Source organism: Mya arenaria, chromosome 8 (assembly GCF_026914265.1).
Source record: "Mya arenaria isolate MELC-2E11 chromosome 8, ASM2691426v1".
Taxonomy (NCBI): Eukaryota; Metazoa; Mollusca; class Bivalvia; order Myida; family Myidae; genus Mya; species Mya arenaria.
In genome coordinates, this window is record NC_069129.1 from 75,566,241 (window position 1) to 75,572,240 (window position 6,000).

Here is a 6,000-nt window from a genome sequence, read left to right on the forward strand (position 1 = left end):
CTAGAACTTTGCTGTACACCCTCTTGTTTTCCTTTACAAGTATTTATCTTATGGTACATTAAAACAACTTGACATCTGTTGACATTTTTGTCATATACGTGACAAATTGTAATGCTCATACATCTTACCAATTTTGCATAATGTCAAAACGTGTTTAAAATAATACATTATAATTAAATTTTGAAAATTAATTCTGCAATCAATAAAGTCAAGTAACCTCAAGACGTACTCTTACGCCCGAATATGGTTTATCACAAATATTACAAATGTTTTACAAAAAGGATTAATAAATGTCGAAAATAATTGTTATTATGAAGAATACCGAGTGTAATTTAAAATTAAGGTGCAGGCAACACCGTATTTCTACCTTATGAGACGAAAATAGATCACAGTAAATGTTTAGTAATCACCATTTTCAGAAAACTGCGCGTAAAGATATAAAATACACTGTTACAACCTTGTTATCAGTAAATACTTTTTTCCAAAAATGCATTATTGCGTAAGTTACAAAAGTAAATGTTTTTTTCACTCAAAATCTATGTTTGTTTTATATGTGTGTGTATTGATTTTGGATAAGAAATTCACTCCAATCGATATGCTCGTAATATAGCAACATTCTGCTCTAGTCTGTATCAGATTTTTCTTCAAATACGATCTCAGTCATATTATCAAGCTCCACTTCCTCATTGTCCTTTTTCGAGTCGCTGTAATTTTCTTCTCCCCTAGTACACAAACTTTAAATAATTTCTTGTGAAACAATCTTACCACATGTCCACACGTTTTCGATACTAGTTGGCACTTTTATTTTAACACTTCATTTTAAATCTCAAAGTCATACTGGTTGTTGACTTGATGATCATGCATATTAAGGGTTGCTCTACAACTCATACGAGTCTAGAGAGAAACCTTGAGAACCTAGTTGTTTTTTGTTTTTTTTGCAGAACGTATTATCTCAATATGTTCACCTCTGTATATTTTGGTTAACCATTCAGCAGACAAAGCATTCGATTCCTTCAAGACGTTGACCAAGTTTACTTGTCCACCCCCTTTCAATACTTAAATATATATACTGGTTAGCGACCTATTATTCGCCCGTACCACTTTTTTGCCAACCAACTTATTGTAACGTAGTTTATAAGTCCGTTTCTCACTTATTCCCCCTCCCCAAGAGCGTAAACACATATCTCATTTTGTGGCATTTTACCTAAGCTTTAAGAAAATCCTAACCCTCAAAATACCCCCTGTTGGGGGTCATTTGGCAGCTTAAGGTCTAATATATGTTGAAAAAAATGTTATATAATATTAGAACACAAATATCATACACTACTTCAGCCAAATTTTAAGAAATAGTTAGATGACATGAAGAGAGATCTTAATTTTAAAGAATGCGCGGAGTGAGCGTAGCAGAGCTGAGAGCCCTTTTTTAATTATTAAGATATTACTTTAGGTCATTTAACTGACTTAGAATACAACCACATTGGTTGTCACATTGTTAATACAAGATCTGACTCAGAGAGTGTTGGATGAGTGACAGAAGACGGACCTTTAACTTCTTGCGAAATCAGCCTAGAAATTAATGAATACCTATGCAATTGTATAGACTGACAATAAAGGTTTATTCGTGAGTATGGGCGGACGCACGCGTGCGTGCGCTTGTGTGTGTAATTCTTAGGTCAGTATTTAATGATGTAGACAATATTGAAACTGGCTTCAAAGTTCCAGAATATGTAATTTACAATACATCGGTATGTTGGTCATTTCTTCATAGTCAAGTCAGTGATTTGTAATTCAATAGTGATTAGATCCCAGAAAATGTTATCTGCTAGTTTCGTAAGCTCCCTTTTATTCTAATAACAAACACTACACTGACCTCCAGGTAATATTTTTTTGGGGGAAACTGAAGATTAAGTACAATGCGTAGGACTGTACATTTATGGACTCATTGTCGGCAACAACGGTACTTTCGTCCGTTTCACCCCATGATAAATACGAACATTAACTAACACAATCTTGTTTTAATGAATTTGCACGAGGAAGGGGAGACAATTTTTCCAATGAAATCGTATTTTACAATTAATTATTCTTTAATTACTATTTTGTCAGTTATCTACAAAGGCGGATGATCATGTAGACCTTTTATAATTTGTATTTATATTTGTAAAGGATCATGCAACGTAGCTACCTGTAAAGGTTTATTAAATTTGGCCTGGTAATTTCAGAGATTTTTTTTCAAGCAAAACAGTACGTCGGACATTTTGTTGTTGTTGTTGTTAATCAATGCCTTTTTGTATTTTTGTAGAGGGTCATGCAATGAAGCTTCCTGTAAAGTTTCAGTGAATTTGACCTGGTAGTTTCAGAGAAGTTGTTTTTTTAAAGCAGAATAGGAAGTTGGCCAGATTGTTGTTGTCGTTGATCAATCGCGACCCCTTGTTGTATTTTTATAGAAGGTTACCCAAAGAGCTTCCTGTAAAGTTTCATTAAATTTGGACAGGTAGTTTTAGAGGAGATGTTTTTTTTAAAGCAAAACAGGAAGTTGGCCATTTTGTTCTTGTTGTTGTTGTTGTTGATCAATCGTTACCCCCTGTTGTATTTTTGTAGAGGGTCACCAAAGGAAATTTCCTGATAAGTTTCATTGAATTTGGACTGGTAGTTTCAGAAGAGATGCTTTTTAAAGCAAAACAGGAAGTTGGCCATTTTGTTCTTGTTGTTGTTGTTGTTGTTGTTGTTGATCAATAGTAACCCCCTGTTGTATTTTTGTAGAGCGTCACCAAAGAAAGTTTCCTGATAAGTTCCATTGAACTTGGACTGGTAGCTTCAGAGCAGATGTTTTTTAAGGAATTGTTGACGGACGGACGGACTGACGGACGGACAGACAAACAAACTGGACGGACGGACGAAAGGACGGACGGACGGCTAGACAAACAAACAAAGAAATAAATAAATAAATACATGAATAAATAAATAAACAAATACATAAATAAATATATAAATAAATTGAATAAATGAATAAACAAATACATAAATATCTAAATAGATAAATAAATAAATATAAAAATAAATAAAATAAACAAACAATTAAATATCCAGCATGTGTATCTCACTTTTAATTGTATTCAAACAATATTATATTTATTGTGACATCTGCTATAATGAATGCTGATAAAATAAGATCATATCTAAGTTAAGGCGTCAAAAGAGACCGATTACTAATTAAAAACAACATAAATATTCATTAATTTCAAGACATTTTATGACCGAATTATACATAAATTGAAAAAATGAAAAATAAATAAATTTATTAATATCCACCTTCTTTATCTCACTAATTAATTTATTTAAACTATTGTGACAACTCTTGTGAAGAATGCTGATAAAATCCGCCCTAAGATCATATCTAAAATAAGAGGCATTTGTATTTGAAAAAAAAGAGACTAATTACTTATCAATATCACGAACAATATTGATCAATTTCAAGTTTGCACGTTATTAAAACTTATTGTTCATCTTCTCGTGGTTAAAAAACCCCCAGCAGTTTAACAATTTAATCAAAATTTAAGAAGCAGCAAAACATATTTTTGTTTTCTATTACTGAATGTATTCAAAAAGTCTCTAATTGTTAGCTTACCTTTTTCATAGATTGTTACCCATTATTAACTTTATTTTCATCGATAGCGGTTGACCCAAACCCAACCATTGGTATAAGGGAGTTGCAATAAAGATGCCCTATCTTTAAAGTTGCACCTTCTAGGTTTGACAATTTTTTAGTTATTTAAGTTTTGTCTTAGAATTAACTAAATTTGGCATCAATGCCTTCATTAAAGTCATTAAGATAACTCACAATAATGATCACAACTATTAGAAATCTGCCGAAAATTCTATTTATCTTAAAGCGTTAGTATTATTGTAACGCTTTTAGCCATACAACATCAATTTTTCTTTTTTGCTTTGCATATTTATGCGACTACAATAATTTCAATTAACGATAATAGATATCAACTGTGTCATTACATGAGCCAAATAGCAACAAGGAAGAATACCCAACAATAATGAGGTAAGACTACGAGCTAGCATTTTATAAGATATAATTAAATAATTGTTGTTTATTATCTGATTGGACTTTATTATTGGATTATTAGTTAGTTATTATGTCTGTGGACCGTGCATTGGTATTTATAATTCGAACGTGAACCATTTAACGACCTGATAAACTTTAATTCTGATAAAATGTGGGTTTGTTATTTTAATTAAGGAACAACATTGTGAGCTTAAGATAACTTTTAAGTAGAATAAACGCACATCAGAATAAATTTTGCAATCTAAAAGGTTTGACCTTTTGACATTAGACAATTTTTGGCTCGCTGGTACAATTTTGAGGGGAAACACAATAATAAATAGGTATGCCGTTATGAATAAATACAAGCTATGTATTGAATTCACTTTGATTAAATTTTAGTTGGCATACATTGACAATATTTCATAGAAATGTCATGTACAACAAAGAATTATGTTTATGTATTATCATTACACTGGGAATGGACTGGTTGCATTGTTTAGAGCTGCACTCTCACAGATTGATCGTTTTGCAATACAATATTTTTGCCTCAGATTTAGGTAACTTTTGTATAAATTCCTTCAATTCAAGCACAAAGATCGCAGTAAAACGGATCTTAATTGCTTAAAAAAACTGCAAAAGATTACAGTTTTTAATGCGTTGAGAGTGCATCTTCAACACGTCTTGACTTAAACATATATAGGTTGTGTCACATTTTCTAATGGTTTTTCTATCACGGAGTTTTTTAACTTCATGGTGATAAATTTGCCATACTTCTGTATTACATCAAATCTTCATTTCAAATGTTTGTAAGCCATAAGCTGTTGTGTTCGTATAATTTCTTTTTTTCAGTGACTTTATGTCCGTTCGCAATTTGACATTTTGCCTGAAACCAAGAAATCGCAGAATGGAGCTCATACTAGTTGTGTAATGCTTTCTTGATGTTTGTTTTAACAGCTTGTATAAATTGTTGTTTGACAAGACAGTTGAATTTAATCATACAACATTTTGTTTGAGCAAATGCCACAATGAAATGATTATGTTAAGGCAGATCTAAAATGACATTTAACATTGATTACTCAAGCATGCTATTTTAAATCTTATGAATTTTTATAAATAGTGGTTTTTCATGTGTAAATAAATAATGTTTTATACAAAAACAGCATGTATTTGTTATTTCTTATCATCCGTGACTAACACGGTCAAACCCTACCTAGGTCCATCCCGTATACGGTCCGTACATTCATCCGTACACTCTGAGTGTACGTGAGGGTTCGTATATCTATGCGTGTACGGAGTCCGTATATCCATCCCGTACACGTTGCGTGTACGGGGTCCGTGTATCCATCCCGTACACGTTGCATGTACGGGGTCCGTTTATTCATCCCGTACACGTTGCGCACGTTTTAATGACTCAATTATTTTTTTAAATGGAATAAGAAATGTAAATAATTAAAATGATTTTATCTTCAGTAATGCATTCTTTGAAGTTAAGATATTTCTCTGCAGCTTTAACAAAATTTAAGTTACCCAAGATTTTGATTTCTTGAATAGTAGTCTCCATATAATTTGTTTAACAATTAATGCCCCCTGGGTTAAACACAGGACAATATATTTTATCAATAACTCTGGTTTATATGTGATTTGTTAACATTGATGTCAGTTACTAACAAAAAAAATGTTTAAATGCAGATGGTATGTTGAAAATGAGAATTTATTTTTTTTGTATGATCTCAGCTCAATTGATGCCGCCATTTTGAATTTTTTTTTAAAGCAACTGTGCACCAGATGATCAATTTGCAAGAAAAAAAGAAAATTGTCGAAGACTGACATAAACTTGGTATTAATGTGTACAATGCTTTGAAACTAACTAACTGAAGTACCACATAGTTTTCAATTTATGTAAGTTTAGCAGTTATTTTGCATTTTACCATTAAAAAGGATTACTG